The sequence below is a fragment of the Takifugu rubripes genome, chromosome 13 (assembly GCF_901000725.2).
Source record: "Takifugu rubripes chromosome 13, fTakRub1.2, whole genome shotgun sequence".
Lineage (NCBI taxonomy): Eukaryota > Metazoa > Chordata > Actinopteri > Tetraodontiformes > Tetraodontidae > Takifugu > Takifugu rubripes.
Window position 1 is genome coordinate 2,035,751 of NC_042297.1, and position 19,765 is coordinate 2,055,515.

Consider the following 19,765-nt stretch of genomic DNA (forward strand, 5'->3'; position numbering starts at 1 on the left):
GTGGCTGAGTCGCAACAACAAAGTTTGCCTTTTTCCGCCTTTCTTTTAAATTTGGATTAAAGCTGAAACGCAGAACGCCGTTTTATCTTGATGTGATTTCATCCCCCCCCCCCCCCCCCCCCCCCCCCCCCCTAATGGCGCGGGGACGCGGGGAAGTTGCGGCGTCTAAATAGAAAGTGGATTTTGTTTGAGGGAGGGCAGGGTGAGACCAGGCGGCGTGATTCATAATGGTTATTTATGTAGCGCGGAGCCGGCGCTCAGCAGGGGGCAAAAGCACGCTCTTTATTAACTCCACGTCTTCTCCTGCCCGTCTCCCTGATAAATATGTCCAACACCAATCCAGAAAACACACCATCACAGCGGTTTTGATCCCTCTCGGAATAACGAGCGCAGGGATCTGACGGCGCCACCAAAGATTCCGGATGGTTCCGGCTTCACTTTTGGTTTAAAAGAGCCAGAGTTTGGATCGGCCCGCCTGGTCTTCCCTCTCTCCTGGGATGAGGAGATCCGATGGCGATGGTGAACACCTGCTCCGGTGAGGTGGCCAGCCGCCATTCCCAGGTCTGGGACGACATGTCGTCCAAATTGTCCTGAAGATCATTCCCGCCTCAAATCAAGTATAATGGGCTTTTTAATCCAGTGTCCAGCAACAGGCTGACACAATCTGCTCCTCCAGCTCTGGCACCAGGAGCTTCAACCCGCGGTTTCAAACACAAAAGGATCTGGAAAGATCCGCTTGTCCGGGTCAAACCTCCGCTGAAGGGCATTTTTAACCAACGCTGAGACATTTCGCTTTCAGCCGTGTCCCCCGTGGTCGCTCCATTCCATCTGGACGCGCTTATTCGCTGCTGTTTAACTTTGCCTTTTCTACACAGCAGCTTATAAATGGACACGGCCCGTAAGGAAGGAAGAGAATATACGTTCTCTTCCACGTGTCTCTGGCCTGGCGTGGGTTCCCTTCGTAAACTCTCTGGCCTGCCCCCCCACCAGAACCAGCCCGACATAAGAAAATCTCATTCACTTTGTATGTAGGTCACATTACAGTGATGTCTAGCTATTGGACATGGGCTTAGATAACTGTTTGTTGAGTATTAAATGCTTTCGCTGCCTCAGCAGCCTCTGCCGCTGGTATTTCTCACACAGCTGTGCGACTGAAAGGAGGCAGCGCTCCAGCAAAAATCATCTCACATACGTAGACCCACTTTACCGCTCTTTGTGTTTGCTCGCAAAGTTTTGTCGACGCGGAAAAAGAAATCAGTTTTCTCACAGGAAAGTGGCTAGCATGTGGTGGATAATAGATTTTTAAAGGAGAGAGTTAAGCAGGATGTGGGGAGGAGCACCTTGTAGGTTTGAATTAAAGGTAAACCCATTGACCTGAGGCGCTAACTCAAGCAGATGAATCTTTGCTTTTCTTTCCTCTTATCCCTGTTTGCTTTTGTGTGACCTTGCGCACCAGCCTCGGCGTGGTGTGTTCACATAGCTCGGGCTTAGATAGGCCTGGTACTTTCCACAGAAAAATAGCCTGACCTTCTCAACCGAACAGTGGCTACGATTGAAAATGGCCAGATGGAGGTGTAAACAGAGGAGGAATTTAGCCCTGCGTTTAAACCAGCGGGGCTCAGGTGAGGAGCGCAGAGAAGTGCTCACTTAAAAGGGAATGGCGTTGGCCGACGGGGGCATTTCGCTGCCGCGCATGCTCCTGTTGTCTCGAACGAGACGCGAGACATGCGTGTCTGGATGTGTGTTATTCTCTGCTCCCTTTGTCCTTCCTATGAAATGAGCCCAGATGGTGATTGATTTTTCAAGTGCTGACATCCCTGCTTGAGATGCATCCTTCCTTAACACACACACACACACACACACTCACACTCACACACACACACCCACACACACAGCCCTTTTTGTGCTGAACAAGTGAGGCACGCTAACATCTCGGTGCCATAGTCATCTTTGTCACTGCCAGCAACCACCATCGATTGACAAAGGTATGCATGCAAACACACACACACACACGCACACACACACACAGATACATACACTGAATGAGGACAGTCATGAATTTTGAATAATAATCACTTTCACCAAATGTTCTTAATCATTTTAATTGAGATTGATTCATTCTGGTGTTTTAGCAGAACCCCCGAAAAACCCCAAACGCACTATTTGCTGTTGATATTTGGAGATTTCCCACAAAAAACAATGAGTCTCGGTTGAAGACTGATTGGTTCACCATCATCTGCATTTTAAAATAATTTTAAGCGAATCCAATTAGGCGGGAAAACATCAACTTTGTTTGTGGGGAGACAGACGATCGGCAGCTCTGTGACAACAGCTCACAGACCCTCCATCTTCATAAGAGACGGGCTGGATGTTTCTGTACAGTAAAGACTTGAGGAGAAGATGCAGAGCAGAGCAGAGCAGAGCAGAGCAGAGCAGAGCAGAGCGAGGGGCTAAAGTGACAGAGCTGTACGCCACAGCAGCCCCATTGAGTTAAAGTGGCTGTGTGGCTAAATGATGTCATTGGCTAACTAGGCGTTCTCAGGCCATTGCCTCTGTTTGCGTGACTAAATACATACAATTAAGGCCCAGGCACTTCTCAATCTCTGTGAACTCATTGTTATCCCCGGGTTCAAGTGCACTGATAATGGGGGCCAGAGGAAAACAGGCGTTGCAGTGTGAGAGACAGAGAGCTGGTGGGTAAAATAGACATCTCATTATTAGTGGCATTCTCTTTCACCCCAACAGCGCTGCTGCAGCTTTGCTCACTCATCTGTTCCCTTTCCCTGCCTCTTCCCTTTCCTCCCACGGCTTCGCCTCGTCCCGTTTTCAGACCTTTTTTCCCACTCATTTACAAACATTGTTACCCCCGTGTTCTCGATCAGCGTCTCGCCGCCTCACTGTTGTTTCAGAACGCGCGGCGTAATGGCGTGCGCCGCTAGGCTAGGTCATTTTCCCGGGGAGTGCGTGAGCGAGCGCCGCGCGGAATGAAAACTCTGGCTCCGCCTCCTCCCACACCTGCATCCTTCTCTAGCTAGGCTACTATGAAAGGGGTGGACAGGTGGTGGGCAGGCAGACACATGGACGTTCAAGATTTGCCACTTTGACAGGTGAACATGCCTTAAATGTGTGAAAAAAAGACATCTCCCCCGAGCTGGAGACGAGCGTGCACATGAATATGCAGAGTGTGTTGCGAAACTTTCCTTTGCAGCCAAACAGGAGAGTAATTTCGACTCCTTACTAACGGCGGCGAGCAGCTGCGCGCTGGAACCATTTAGCCACTCCAGACCACTGGCACATAAAAATGAGGCTGAAATATCTCAGATAAGAATCCATCATGCACTGGTGATCCTCAGCACGACCAGAGAAGTAAAGTAACGCTATCATGCTTCCAGTAAAACTGCCTGCCCCTTCACCAGTGCCCCCCCCCCCCCCCCACCCCCCGCCTTCAATCATATGGAGAATTGAACATAACAGATCAGGTTTATGTTCAACCCTTCGTCAGTCTGGTCCGTTTAACGTGACAGGAACTAGCTTGGACAACTTTGAGGAGAACATCAGCCTGACTCGTGTTTTTCTTTCTGTATTTCCTCTGCTAGTGTAGGAATTTTAAAGCCATTTTTTTGAAAAATTATTCAATCATTTCAGTGCTGTGTAGACATGTGACGTTAAACGCGAGCTAATATCACACTTTTATTACATCTGACTCGGGTTTCGGCCCCTTTTGGCTCTAATCCTGTTTGAATGTGAAGAATTGTAAGAGAAGAAACAAGCAACCTCCAGAATGATTCATAATTGTGGTCCTGTAAAGGCCTGGAGGTCATAGCCCCCCCCCCCCCCCCCCCCCCCCTCCCCCCCTCCCAGAGACACACACAGCAGATTCAGGACAATTGTCTAAAGTGAGCCGTCCCCGATGGCCTGGAGTCCTGACAGTGATGCCCTCAAGTCTCCCAGAAAACTCTGTAACTGGAGAACGATTGCTTCTGTCTGTCGTGAGTAACTGGATCACCAAACTGTCCTCCCTGCCTACAAGGCACACACACATACACACACACACACTGAAGCACACAGACCCAGCGTGACAAATATGTGCACACAGACATCAAGTGCACAGATCAGGATATTCTTTCCCCGGCAGATTTACAGGTTGATGCGACTGAATGAACAGGAAGTGAGTCACACAGTGTGTGTGTGTGTGTGTGTGTGTGTGTGTGTGTGTGTGTGTGTGTGTGTGTGTGTGTGTGTGTGTGTGTGTGTGTGTCCAGGGGTGTGTTCTCTTCTGCTCAGAGGCTGCAGAGGTGAATGGATCCTATTTAGCCGCACGTCAACGTGCGTAAGCGGCGTTCTGGCTCATCACGAAGCTCATCGACGGATGGTTGGTTAAGGCTTCCACCTGAGGAGAGCGTTCTTCCCAGTTTGGGAATTATTTGGGAAAGATACAATTACAGTTTGCTCAGTCAAGCTCGAGGAATCAATATTTACCATAAGGACCGAGGCCCCATCTGTCATGAAAGGCTCATACCACGACTGTTATTTAGCTTTTACGTAAGGATTTCTCGAATGCTAATTAACTACATTAATGTTTTGGTCTATTTTCAAACTGTAGGAAAATCAGCTTTTGTGAGTTGGTGCTACATCAATAAAATAAACTTCTTCTTTCATTTATTCAGAATATTTGTGCAGCATTCAGAGAGAGACTTGGACATTTTTATCAGGACTCCGGCTTAAACCGTCCACTCTGACATCATGTCCCCGTCTATATTGACTGGAAATGGACAAATGAAGAACTTGTATTAAAAATAGCTGCTGAATTTTGGTTTTACTATTGGGAAAAGCATCCGGTCGAGAGTGTTTAAAGGGTGAACTTCTAATGTTCCCCTCATTCATGGAAGCTGGGATCTCCTTGTGAAATGCTTAATTGGCTGAAGATCACTCTTTAACCCTGGGGTTACAGCACACACACACACACACACACACACACACACACACACACACACACACGCACACACACACACACACACACACACACACGGGTGTGCGCTATATATTTTAGCCTGTTAGACTCTTTAGGGAAAGTAAGTGTGCTTTCTAAAACTCAGCAGACAGGGCAGAGGTCAACAGCTCTGTCAGTTGAGGTAAAGATGCTAATCTAACAGTGGTACGAACACACACATTCATTCACACGTACACACTAGACAGAATCGCACATTAAACACGCCGGTTTGATTCAGATCTAGCCCAGATTAATTTAGTGTGGGTTCATGTTTGTTGAACCACCTTCCCAGTTTCAGTCTGAAGCAGCCATGTTGGGCTCAGAGCCACTGACTGAAGCGCTCTGCCAAAGTGGGCAGCCAGTTAGCATTTGTCCCTTTAGCTGACAAAGTGTGTCCGTGCCGCGGGTCACCCAAACTGTGGTCTTGCCACACTGTGGCTGAGATTAGACCTGAGACTTCCAAGGTTCTTTGATCAGTGTAAATAGGAAATTAAACTTGAGCTTAGTTCACCAATAAATGATATGGAGATGGAACAGCGAAAAAGGACTTGATATTTGTTGGTTTGGAGGTGGATGCAGAAGATAGGTTTGGGTAGAATGGGTTGGATAGGGTTGGGTAGGGTTGGATAGGGTTGGATAAGGTTGGATAGGGTTGGGTAGGGTTGGATAGGGTTGGATAAGGTTGGGTAGGGTTGGGTAGGGTTGGATAAGGTTGGGTAGGGTTGGATAGGGTTGGGTAGGGTTGGATAGGGTTGGATAGGGTTGGGTAGGGTTGGATAGGGTTGGGTAGGGTTGGATAGGGTTGGGTAGGGTTGGATAGGGTTGGATAGGGTTGGATAGGGTTGATTAGGGTTGGATAAGGTTAGGTAGGGTTGGATAGGGTTGGGTAGGGTTGGATAAGGTTGGGTAGGGTTGGATAGGGTTGAATAGGGTTGGATAAGGTTAGGTAGGGTTAGATAGGGTTGGGTAGGGTTGGACAGGGTTAGGTAGGGTTGGACAGGGTTAGATAGGATTAGGTAGGGTTGGACAGGGTTGGGTAGGGTTGGACAGGGTTGGACAGGGTTAGGTAGGGTTGGACAGGGTTAGATAGGATTAGGTAGGGTTGGATCGGGTTGGACAGGGTTGGGTAGGGTTGGACAGGGTTAGGTAGGGTTGGGTAGGGCGGGATAGGGATGGATAGGGTTGGACAGGGTTGGGTAGGGTTGGGTAAGGTGGAATAGGGTTTAATAGGGTTGGGTATGGTTGGACAGGGTTAGGTAGGGTGGGATAGGGATGGATAGGGTTGGATAGGTTTGTGGCTGAATAGCTCCAGGTAGAGTAGTTGTCTTATAATTAATTTATAATCCATAATCTTTAGAGGGCTAAATTTGTGATGACAGACTTCACTATGAGTACTTTTTAAGTGGAACACTTTAAGAAATCTAGTATTGCCTGTTGTTCCCTCTAGTAGAGGCTTATGAATGATTAAGCTACAGTGGCAACAAGGACAGATCACATTACAGACGCCATTTTGTTCATCCCCCTGAAATCTATTACATCTTCTCCAGTGGTGTACATGGTCTAATCCAAGCAGAGGGTGGCTGCTGGGTGTTTTCATGTGTATCAGACTGGCATAGTGCAAGTCAATGTCACAAATTGTTATTAGATGCAGGTCTGTCTGCTGTGCGTTTTGGACAGGAAGGTAACGTGATTGGCTTTGTTCAGTCTTCCTGGCAGCCAGCACCAGCTGACATCTGTTCCCTCCTAACCAGTCAGACTCATCTCCATCAGGGAACACACACATACACACACAGAGTCACACAGAACAGATATGTGCACATGCCGATTCACACGGTCACACAAACACATCCAAATGTGCTGGTGAGGGAAAGGAAAATCACACACATACTCAGGACATACACTCCCTTTCATTCTCATGGGCTAATTTCACGATAATAGAGGGTCCACTGTTCACAGGGGGGGCAAATAAATGAATTCATATATGTGAAACTCCACAAATAGATTAAAATTCATTGTTACCGCGCAAAATGCACAAACATAATAATTACGTACGGGATGGATTCATACAATATCGTCTGCACTGAGTTTACATTAGTTGAAATTAAACTGAAGGAACCGAATCGTTCGTTTAAAAATTCAAGTTGATTGTTGTAACATTGCAAAACTTGCTGCGCTGCTAATTTATATTTGTAATATTGGCACATGAGTGTCTGCATAGAGTTGGGTTTTTTATCTTAAACATGAGGAATTTCAAGGCCGAGTGGCACGAACACTTGCCAGGTAGATGAATTAGGAATTTCAACCTTTCTTCAGCAAATAACCATCTACAAAACTGGCTGCTGTGTAAAAGGTGGCGTTTCCCTTTGAGATTAAAGGATTTGAAAAAGAAGCAGGTGTCTGAGAGACACAGAGGCCTGTGTGTGTCGAGTGGGATACTGTCTGAAATCAGCTCTTCCACTCTGGGGTCCTGGGAAAAGAACGTGACACATCCAAAGATGGTGTTTTTGTTGCAATTACCAGAAAAAAAAACAGGTAAAACCATGGCAGCTGGTTGTGGGGTCATTATGCTGTGTGTGTGTGTGTGTGTGTAGGCATTGTTGAGGATGGCAGTGGGGGTCTGACCCACCCTAGACCTCATGAACTAGCCCTGCTATGGAGCCCCTCCAGCAAAAAGAAGCTGTGCACGTTTTTCAGCATTTGTGGTAGCTGTGCTTAGCTAAAGGCTGCAAAGTCACGTCTCGTAGAATCAAACCTCAAATTCATCAGCTTCTGACATGACTAGCATGACTAAATTGCATTTGCGACCAGATTTGCTCAGAGAAAGGTTTTTATGGACCGGCTTGGTCTATCTTTTTCATTTCCTGCCTGTCTTTCTTACAAGAGATTTGGCATCAACATCCTGCTGGCTTATACCAAACGGACTTTTGTTTTGGTTTGATTTTTACAGTTTTAGAGCTTACAAAATCCACAAAGTCTCCCGGCTCTCAAACCTTAACTGCAAGTAAATTAGGCATTTGGGTTTGGAGAGTGACGCCGTCTCTCAGACGAGAACAGGCAGCGTTTGTTACCTAAAAGATGGATAAAGGAAAACACAGGGAAGAAGCAGGAGGCCTTTTATTTTCTATTATCGAACATCCACCATCAGAAGCAACTGAAAAACCAAGAAAGGATTTGTCTTTTCTCCGCTCGTGTTTCCAACTGGGCGTGTGTCTGGTATTTAGTGTTTACGGTGTAGTGTTGCTCACCTCTAGCCAAAAGGTCAGAACTCTCTTCTGTTACCTGAATATCTCCTCGCTTCTGTTTCATAAGAGCAGGATGGCTGTGGGAACGTCTGCGCATCTTGGGGAACACTTTGCGTGGCTCCATCTTAGACTCCTACGTGAGAATGTGACATATTTAGAAAATAAAGCAGCTTTTTTTAAAAAAAAAAACAAGAAGCATATTAAGGAAATGAAAGGCACAGTAGTGCAGCATTTGGTTCCTTCCCTTCACAGTAGGAAGGTTCTGGGTCTGGATCCCCTGGGGGCCCCCGTGTCTCCTCCCAGATGCATTCAAGGACAGGTGAATTGGCTCCTCTAGAGTTGAATATAGGTGTGAATGTGAGTGTGAAGGGCTGCTTTTCTTTGGAATCCGCTCCAGCAGAGATTCCACAGGTTTGAACATAACGTTGCTAAGATGTGTGTGTTGGTCTGTGTTGGTCGGTGTTGGTCTGTGTTGGTCTGTGTTGGTCTGTGTTGGTCTGCGTTGGTCTGCGTTGGTCTGTGTTGGTCAGTGTTGGTCTGAGTTGGTCTGTGTTGGTTGGTGTTGGTCAGTGTTGGTCTGCGTTGGTCTGCGTTGGTCTTGCTGGGACCAACAGTCCCGGCTGCCCCCGCCATCAGTGCGCCTCACGTGAAACCTTGATGCTGAAGATCAACTTTATCGTCCGATCTTTGTTTTTGCGTGCGCTTATTACACGTTGGGAAACAGTTCAGCTGCTTCCACTTAGCCTTTCATGTTGTAAATGAAGAATGCTTAAAGTTGTTTTCTTAGCAATACTAATAGGGTGTCTTGTTCTCTCTTCTTCAGCCGACACGTGTAGAAAATCACGTGGAAACGAGTTGCAGATGCCGTCTCCTCGTTCCAGCGACCAAACTTGAAATGGTGGCTGTGGCTTCTTCGGCTTTGCTTCTAAACCGTCTTGGCGCGTGTTTCTGCCGTGTTCTGGTGCTTCCACCGAGCCTCTGTGGTGTGTCTTGCCATATGTTTACTTGATGGCAACCTGTGCCCCCCACACCCCCCCTTCCCCGGTCAATCCAGCCATAAAAGCAGGATATTTTGACCTCAGCTTCCCCCACAGCTCACGCGGCAACGCGCTTCACCGTACATTATGATTTTATGAGTACAGGACGAGTGTTCGGGGAAGAACGTGTTTCTGCTCACCGCGGCAGAGGAACCGCAGCAGAAGCTCCAATAGTGACTGCAAAAATATGGATTTAGCATAATCACAGCGTCCTCGCCGACCAGCGGACAGAATCCCACAAGCAGAGGCAAGTGCGCTGGTTTGGACGTGACCGGTAAATCACGCCGAGATTGTGCACGTCGGGCTTCAGGTTCGTACACAAGTGCACGGTGATGTGTAGAAGTCTGTGTGTTTATATATGCGCAAGGCTACACAGCTTGATCTATTTAAAAAGAGTCTTGTTGTAATCAAAAATAATAACTGCTCAAACCGTAAATGCTTCCAAAACTGCCTCCCACCCAATCCCCTTGAAGTATGAAATAATATTCTGTGTGTGGCCCCAGATGAACGCTGAGAACGCAAACATTTCACAATAAAGTTGTTTAAATAAAGACCTTGGCATAGATGGCTGGGAGATAGAGGACATGCTGCGTTAATTACAAGCGCCCGTTAAAATAAACCACCGGCATAAAATATGACTCTCCCCCCTTCTCCCACTCTGGAGGACTTGAACCTATAAAACGTCAGTGAGGTGTGCACCTCAGATGTGCTGTTTGGAGACCAAACACAATAGCAGCCCCCTCTGATCGCAGCCTGGAAAACAGGGAACGCATCAAAAAAACACGGCGTCGGCCTCCAGTCAACAAAGAAAGCAGTGTTTACCCTGCGTTTAAGGACGGGGGAATTCCTCATTACACCCCTTCCCCTCCGCCGTGGCGCGGCGCTAACCCAAAGGGAAAATAGCCCAGTTAAGCGCTGGGTTTATTATTCTTCAAACTCTTGTCTGAAAGCTAATATGCTTTAAAGTCACAGTAAACGTTCTGCTGCTCTCCCCGTCTGTATCGGGCCGGGCCCGTCCCTGAGCGGGCGCTACATGTGCCTGTGTGGAAGTGAGTAAAGTTACTCGCCCAGGCAGAGAGATGGATTATTTTTCCTGAAGAATGGAGTTAAGTTTCTCCTCTGAGCTGCTGGGTGGCCCACTCCTCTTTAGCCATGTTACCATAAGAATAGCTGGGGAGGGGTGGGGCGGGGGGGGTCACAGGGTAGCTGGTTTAAATTATTCTGCGCCTCTCCCGCTGCATAGCAGGAGCTGTTGTTATCCACTTAGAACATCAGACGATTTGTTCCTTCTCCCTTTCTGCTTGTTGCCTGTCTCGACCCGGTGGGCGGCTGGGTCCAGTCCCCTCCGCGCAACTGTTGCGAGGCTCCTCCGGACCAGGGCGCCGCTCCGCGTACGCGCTTTCCAACCTGTACGCCGCCGCTTCCTTCCAGGGAAAAGGGAAATGGAGCGAAATGTACTCAATCAAACTCTTCCGAAATGTAGCAGCAACGCGCGTCTTTAAACCTGCGCTCACACACACACACACGCACACACGCGGGGGTGCGCATTTTTAATAACACATTTCTAAACGGCTAACGTTTAGCCTCGGCGGTCAAGGGGCGGCGCGGATTTCTAAACAAAACGTGGCCGCTTCGCCGTAAAATTCTGCTTCTGTAACGAATCCGCGAAGAGTCTAAATATCGAATGTTAACTCGGGCCGGCGGCCAAAGCTGAGTGACGAGAACTGTGACGCTCGTAGGCCCAGATGAGGAATGCGGCTATTTGTATACATTCAGCCGGGCCCTCGGAAAGTGGAGGTGGCGGCTGAGCGCAGCTTAAAGACATCTGGATGCGATGAAATGCCATTTGTCTAAACAATCACGGGCCGAACCGAAGCCACCCAATGTGCTTTAGGTCCGCACTTGTGCAACGTGCTTCCACAGAAAACTTTATTGGCAAATATTTCATTGCAACAGCCCGATGAGGTCATGGACGCGGCCCGGTCCAGCGTTCTGCTGTAAACACGCAGCGTTGGCGAAGGCCACGCGCTTGAGGTCGGGGTGGATTCTGAGATGTTTGAGATGTAAAGAAATCTGATCCCAACACAGCGGAAACCTCTTATAACAACCCCGTCTCTCCGTCCTCGAACTACCAAATTGTTCCGCCGTCCTGCGGTCGAACATATTTAAGAAAAAAACACAACAAGCCGCAGCTTCGCTGTTTGCTGCTAGCTTGGAAATGAAGCTTTTGTGCCATAACGCAGCGTTTCTGCCAGAATAATTCTGTCCCGAACGTCTTGAGCCGCAGCAGCACCTGTGAGCGGTTCCTCCTCCACACACCTGACAGGACGGATTTGTCCGCGGGCCAAAGACGGACCCGGAAAAATCAAAACGCTTCATACGGACGTTTGGGGCTCATCCGTCAGAAGAAATGCCACACCTATAAATTTTCCCTCTAATTCCATTAAAACAAATGGTCTGGGCAGTCATGAGTGTTCCGCGCGCGCGCGTGTGTGTGTGTGTGTGTGTGTGTGTGGTGCTGGAAGTGAAGGGGGCAGGCAGACATGACTGGGATAATAAGCGTCATGGAATCTAATCAGATTTCTAAGAGGAATTGATTGTTGTGAGGCAGCCAGAGCAGGAGTGGGGTTGACAATAAGCTGAAATTTAAGTGTTAATTTTTATGCTAATCCTCTGGCATCTCTGTATGATGCAATTTGGTCCAGCAGCCTCTCGACTTTGCGGCGCAGATATGAAATTGTCCCGTGCACAGAGAAAATGTCAGCTTGCCAGAGCCTGAAAGCTTGTAATTTATTAGGTATGTTTCTATTAGTATGTGTCACAGTTGTTTGGAAGCCACATGCGCAGACAGGCGGCAAAACCACCTTGTTTCTCTCCAACTTGCCTGATACTTCTCTCTCCATCTTTCTCACGCACACGCACGCACGCACACACACACACACACACACACACACACGTGTGTTCTTAAGATGGTTTCGGCTCAGTGGCTGCTACACTGGGACTTTAATGTATTATCATATATCGGGTGGTCCTTGCCCCCTGGACAAAAGGCTATTTAATACAATTTAATGACATTCCCAAGATTGGGGGGTGGTAGGTGGGGTGGGGGGGGAAGGAGGGGGTATAGAAGATAAAGAAATGACAATAAAAGGCAGAGAGAAATAGGCAGGGGGAAATAAAAAAGAGCATTCATACGGAAATTAACGAGGTAAATAATATTCTCCCTTAAAATTTAGTAATTCTATAGACTTGTGTGTTGCATGTGTATCTATATTTAATATCTTTAACTAAAAATAAAGCACCCCCCCCCCACACTCCCACCCCCACCTGTTATGATGCAGAAATCCAAATTCTGCACTTTTGCAGAGGCAAACGCAGGATTTGAAACACACACTCCTGCACCGTTCCATTAAAACCTATATTTCCTTATGGGGCATTCTCGCCGTCGCCAGCGTTTAAAGCGCCGCTGCGCGCCGCCGCTCCGTACGCTCCACGCTGCCGCGACGCCAGCGAAGACAGTTCACAGCAGGCCCAGAAAAGACACTGAAAGGTTTGGATGCAACTCACATATAGGTCAATTAAATGCAGCAACATCTGCTCTCTCCCTGCCATTTGCATATGGTATTCATATGTTAATGACGTCCCTTGTTTTTTTTCCCCCCCCTCGTGCGTGTGTGCATGCGTGTTGTGTGTGTTGTTTGTTTTCTCTCTTGTGTATTTTTCCCCCTGTACTTCCTCCCCCCCTCCTCCCATTCTCTTTGTATCAACCGAACAAAAGATGCAGAAAATTTGGGATTCATACTTCCTCTTTCTGAGAGGGAAAATAGGGATCCAGCCGGCCTATTTCTGCCCCTTCTTGCCTGGCGATTAAAGGGGAGGTTAGACAAGTGCCACAGTTGTTCCAGTGCCATGGCCCTGATTCCGACATGTAGCGCCTTTAACGGTGGAGAAGGCGAGACCATCTCTCTTCCCCAAGCAGCTTAATGCCTTATAAATCAATGATGACACAGATGGACTTGCGATATCTATTTAGAATGCCTCACAGGCAAATATTGTTTGCAGACGATTAGACAGACAGTTTTATTTTTCCCCCTGACCCTTAAACCCCGTCTCCTGCTTATCACAACTCTGATTTATTCTGCTAATTTGGGATTTGCGTGTTTTCTTCTCCCCCCCCCAAAAAAAAGAGACAATAATTAAGATACACAAAATGGCTGAAATCAGATTGTGAAAAGGCAATGTTTCTCGGGTGTGTGTGTGTGTGGGTGTGTGTGTGTGTGTGCGTGGGGGGTTGGGTTGGCATGGGCACTTGGCAAAAGGCATGAGGAGGTGCTGGTGTCTGTGCCAAGGGCCGTAATGATAAGGCATGCTCTTTAGAAGCAGGGGGAGACGACCTTTTGCAGAATGTAGCTCCAGGGCATTCTGTTTGTAGGTTTGTGCGCGCGTTGTGGTGTGTGTGGGTGTGTGTGTGTTGTGTTGTGGTGTGTGTGTGTGTGACACAGGAGAGAAAGAAGGGAGACACGAGGGGGGTAATGGCAATCCAGGGTCTCTGCCCCTTTTCATGGTCGATGGGTCTCAATTTAGCATGTGAGGGTAGACCGGGAGGAGGGAGGGAGGGAGGGAGGGAGCAGAAGAGGAGTGCAAAAATGAAGTGGAGGTTGTCAGACGTGGCAGCTGCTCAGAGGCCCTGATAAATATAAGCCCTTATTGATCGGGCTGAAAATGAAGATCCCCGAGTGGCGTGCAGTATTTAGCTTCTCGTCTGCCTCGCGTCAGCGGTGGCCTTGCCCTGAAGGGATGGATTTCCAGCCGTGCCTCCGGGCACGACACGCCGTTTGGCTTTGATTTCATCTTTAACCTTTTCCGCCCGCGCTCCCTTGACCTCTGCAGCGGCGCTCGCTGAATCGCTCGGGTTTTCACGGTGGCACTGACCCCTCCCCCGCCCTCCATCTTTGTCCTCCTCTCACTCATAACTGTCTCCCGGCTCTGCCGTACACCTCGTTTATCTTCCTCCCTGCTGCTTCCGCTCCTTATTTCATTCCCACATCCTCTTTTAACCTCCCTCCTCGTTTCTCCTTCCAGGTTCCCGGGAAGAAGCGTTCCGTCAGAAGCCGCCACGAGCAGCCGCTTGATCCAAACAGAGGGGTTGCGCTCCATTATGCAGTTGGAGTGTTAAAGGTAAACCCGGCACACGCGGCGGGGGGGGGGGGCAGGCCTGTGGGACGCGGGCGAGGATCAGGAGCACCACGAATTCACCGCTACACCTTCCAGTTGGATGCACATGCACGCTCCATAAGCCCGACTCACCTGTCCGGTCAGGGTTGCTTCCGGTCTCGCTCAAGGGGTGAAAGCTCCGGTTTCACTGACCTTCGGGCTTCCCAAAGACACGATAACCGGTCACAATCGCTGCTCATGGGTGGCCGAATAAAGACAGGGCATGTGGTTGTGTCCCGCTAAGCGTTGTTACTATTGGTGGTTCAGTTATCAAAGTCATTATAACAACAGAGACGTTCTCAGGGTAAAACTCTCTTACTGTTACTGTACTGTAACAGCTAGCTAGCTAGCTAGCGGTCTGCTAATAGGTGTGAGGGACAGACCGAGGCAGCGGCCATCGTTTTGCTCCTGTAGCTACGGAAAAACAAGAATTGATGTCAAAAGCTCCGGCCGCCCAGCTCTACTCCAGATGAAATGGCAATTGCTGGGTTTCCAAGCCCTCTGTGATGTTTTTGTTCTGGCGCACTGTAACTATAAAAGAAGCAGATCACACAACGCACACATGCTCTCACACACTCCAACTGTTTGTAATTCACTCACCATTTAGTCTTATCCCCCAAGGCACGCTGTCTCCAACCAAAACACACGCACACACACACACACACACACACAGTGCACTGCAGCTACGTGCGCACGGCGAACTTGTAACAATCTGGATTGTGATAATCTATGATAATCATCCGCCACATGCCACCTAAAAAAGCGCACATGGGTAACATTCAACACCCACTCTGGCACGCTGCTCCAGCGCATCCCGCCTCCCTCCGCCGCTCTTCCCAATGTCACTATACCTCCGGTGTCAATGTCACCGCTCTCCTTATTTCTCTTTTATGTATGAGGAGGGGGACAAAAGAAAGAAATCTTGAACAATTTATGCTTGGCATTAGTGTAATTGAATCCCACTCGTATATCAATGTTAGAAATTTGTGAAGTGCAGGTGATATAAATGCAAGGTGGGGATGCGAGAACAGATCCGTCCCCCCCCCCTTTTAACTTGTCTTTCTGAACATTGTCTCCTCTTTTTTTTTTAATTTGCTCCCCCCTCTCCCCTCCTTAAGCTAGATGGATGATAAATTCCCAGCCAGAGCGCCAGCAACAGCTGTTGGCAGACAGGCCTGATATGAGAATAGCAGCATAGGATGAGCAGACATTAAAAATTAATATGCTATTTAGCCTAGGTGTATTTTAGGTATTTGACATTTTCATGTCCGGGACGGACTAAATTTATTCATAGTAGAGAGAGAGAGAAAAAAAAGAATAAAAATAAGGAGAGGTGACTGTAAGGGGAGCGTGGCAGATCCAAAAAAAGGGTTGTTTAGACCACCGAGGGAGCGCCAGGCTGCTTTATGGCGGCACTGTTCGCCTACAGTGACGAGCATTTGTCATGTGATCAGCCAACAAAGATTCCGAAAATTCGATAATTGTGGACGAAACCGTAAGATCGGGGCCGTCGCACGGGAAGGAGAAGCGGTTCCCCTTCGCGAGCGTCTTGGCTCCAACTTTAATCTGTCCGAGGGAGCCGCGTGTGAAACGGATTTCTGCCGCCGCTGAGCGTCTGTCCCGCCGCCAAACACCGGCCCCAACCAGGTCACCGCGGCAAAAGTGCAAATTCCGTGCGGAGCGTCGTAAGAACGTCCCTCTCTCTCCACCGCTCCCTCTCCCAATCTCGCCCTGCCATCCTTGTCGGTGATTAAAAGCTAATGCTTCTCGACTACATCTCTATATCCCTCCTCATCCTTTCACCGCTAATCGTTGGGAAATCTTAGACATGGCCCCGATTTGTCTTCCAGGAGGAGAAACGAGGGGCTTCGGATGGATTGATGTGGGGGATAGTTTTCAACATTTAGACCTCTCTTCTGCCCTCCGTGACAGACCTTCAGACACCTTCGGGGACGTCCTTCCAGACACTCGCCCCTGTAGCCAAACCAATCGTCAGATTTGCCTCATTTATTGGGTTTTTCGGGGGTTTTATTCATCCATCCTTTCCCCTTTTTTCCTCCAGCTCTTTTCCTTGGCGACAGTATATACAGTGTTATTACCTTGGGGAACATTTAGCAGCTCCGTGTTTAACACCACGTAACCTCTGTTACATCAGGAGCCACAACAGAGGGGGGGAACCTGGGAAGCAGAAATGGTAGACAGCCCGTGTTAAGTGAACATTCCACTGATCACCACAATAAAGATGAGAGGAGGGAAGCGAGAGACGCGGAGAGAGACGGAGCGCCGGAGCGGATGTGACAAGCCTGCTTTATTCCCAGCTATTGGATGATGAGCGATTCTTAAGGGAAGGAAATTTCCTTGCGATATCTCTCACTACAAAGTAAATAGAAATCAAAGGCCTTCATGCTCCCAGACAGACGCGCTATATGAAAGAAACTGTCTTAACAACCTTCTTTATTTCGCCTGTTTCTTCCATCTGTATCCCCCATTGATTCCACGTAACGGGTGTTAAATGAAACTATTTAAAAGGCAACCAATCCACTTGACTCGTTCTGTGTGTGTGTGTGGAGGGGGGAGGGGGGGGCAGAATCCAGCAGAATCCAGCTCTGAGCCTCCTAAACTACGCCTTGTGTTTGCATTGTGTCGTAACTGTTTTGGCCAGTTTGAAGCAGATCATACGGCCTCTTATAGAGCGATTTAAGCCCCACGGCGTCCGGTCGCTCGCCCCCGGTGTGTTTTCAGACCGTTCTTTGTCGTGTGCTGTTTGCTCACCAAACACTTTCCAATTAAATCCAAAGCGACTGGCTGGAAATATAAGTAATGAACGCTGCCCCTCTTCGCTCGTCCCGATCTAAATGGGGGGAAGTAGCCTAGCGGAGCAGGCGACAGTCCGCTGAAGTGTAAATGAGGAGCCCCATCTGCCTAGGGGACGCGTTCAGGCTGGGGGGGGGGGGTAATAAGGTGTTGGGTGGATGTCAGGGCCGTGGCCACCGGTCAGGTTCCTCCACTCCCGACCGGCTCCTGCTGGAAGCGGAGGAGGTCGTCCGCTAGCTGTAGCATTGTGTCGGCGTGCTGGTCCTGCTAGAACCGAGGCTGGAGCTGGTGCTGGTCCTGGTTGGAGACCCAGAACCTGAACACCACACTGTCCTTCTGGCGCGCAACACCCGCAGACCCAGTTGGATTCATTCCAAAACACCTCGGTTGCTATGACGCCGCAGCTGGTCTTATTTGCCGACCTGTCGCAGCACGAGACTCGGATGCTCTTATCAACGTGTCGGACCTTCGTTGTTGAGGTGAAGGGACTAGAACAGTTCTGCTGTTCCTCCTGGAAAAGTGGGGAGAAGAACAAAAGGCACGCGGTTGCCCAAATCCTCCGAGGGCTTCGCGCGCTAGCAAAGTAACGCGCAGCATATTAGCGAGCAGCGGCTGCGAGCCCATCGTTTCCTTCGCCTCCTTTGTGGCGTGGCTCACTTGCCTCAGCGAGCTTCCTGAATGAAACTGTTGGCTTCCTGTTCTTTTATATGCATGGCCACATCTGGGGCGCCTGCTCGCAGGGCCCCGCTGCTTAATAACAATCACCTTCCCTTTCACTCGGCCCTGATTGTTTCTAATTTGCCCTGACAGATAGTAGCTGACAAGCCGCCCGCGCCTCCCTCCCTGCGTGACCCGGGCTCACTCAGCACACTTATAAGGCCTGTCATCTCCAATATTTGATTTTCACTTTGGAAAAAGTTATGTGTTTTAGAGCTGCCATAACCAGAGCCACCGATGCCTCCCCAGCCACCGCCAGCACCCCCCAATCTGGTGATGAAATCAGCATTTAACTGACCCCCTCCCCCCCCTTCTTACTCTTAAAGCCTCCATCTCTCCATCTCCCCCTCCTCTCTCATTAATTGTCTTTTTCTCTGTTACCATTTCAACCTTTCTTCCTGTCTCTTCCATTCATTCTTGCCTTATGAAGCCAGTGCACGTGCGCGCGCGCACGCGTGTGTGTGTGTGTGTGTGTGGCAGCAGGGTTGTAGACTCATATGTTAACCACCCTCCTTCCCGGTGAGCCACCTCTGCAGTGGCGTTCACTCAGGCGTAGACAGTACAGAGGCGCCCGGCTCACGACGGGGCCGTGCACGTTGACAAATAAGCGCCGTGCACATCCGGGCCGTCAAACAGGCGCGCTCCCAGCGTTATTCGCTTTGCATTGATTCCCTTTAAAGGTATAGGGAGCCGTGTAACATGCACATCAGGTAGGCTGATCATTAAATGAAGGGATGGATTCATCGACAGCTTGACGGATGACATTTTGCCAGACGATCCATACAGGCCTTCGATAAAAACACAATTTAGAGCTTAAAACAAAAGGGGGGGGGGGCGAAAAGAAGAGAAGAGAACAGAGAGAAGGGCAAACATGATTAGTGGATAGATTCATGGACGCGTGCCAGAGTGAAGCACCTGATCCCCGGCGTGGTGCCTCCATATGATCTTAGATATGCTCTGAACCGCTGGTCTCAGAAACAGGGAAGGTGCCCCCCCCCCCAGACCCACCCATCGGCAGTAAGAATGCCATGATGGCGGAAGGTGATTGGCTCATTCGCCAGGATCTGGCGGGGGGGTGGATCAGCTTGTGTTTCTGCCCGGATCAATAGTTGGTCAATGCTTGGAGAAGGAAACCTGGTCAAGGAGCCACAGAGGGCCGATGTGTGGAGTACGTGGGGGGGGTGGCGTCCCGCCACACTCATCCGGGGGGACGGTAGAGGGCGGCGGCGAGCGCGTGCCGTCGCCCGCCTTCACCTGATCGCCACCATCGCTGGTTATTGGTTCTCATTGTTGTGTGAAGCCAAGCGTTAATAACTCCCCTCCATCCCAACCCGCCCTCACCCCCCCCCCCCCCCCCACCCCCGCCCTCGCCCTCACCCTCCAAGACTATTTTGGGACCTCAAGGTGCCCAGGGCGCACCCGGCGCCGTTCTCCATCTTCACTCAATGACAAAAACACAACTAATTGGAGTACCACTGCATGTTTTCACTAAAGGCACAATTTAATTACATTTGAGCTGGGAACGAGTATTTTGGGAACGTCTGCATGTTCATTCAAACAAATTGAGCGAATGAAAAGCAATATTTGTTTTGCTTTGATTAGCAAACAGGCAGGGTAATTTGTTAAAGAGAAGGAATAGGGCAGGAAATGTTTAACCCTCGGCTGCCCAGTGCTGGACCAGCACACACACACACACACACACACACACACACACTCCCCAAACGGTGGTGCCCTTTCCATCCCAAACATTA

General features: G+C 49.2%; 1 protein-coding gene across 11 annotated transcripts in view; it reads left to right on the forward strand.

Annotated features, from left to right (window-relative positions):
* Positions 1-19,765, forward strand: part of znf536 (zinc finger protein 536) — a 137,000-nt gene that overhangs the window by 33,457 nt on the left and 83,778 nt on the right. For all 11 annotated transcript variants that reach the window (XM_029845980.1, XM_029845975.1, XM_029845976.1 and 8 more), the window contains one exon: positions 14,352-14,447. The gene's annotated coding sequence lies outside the window, so the exon portion shown is untranslated. The remainder of the gene's footprint in view (positions 1-14,351; positions 14,448-19,765) is intronic.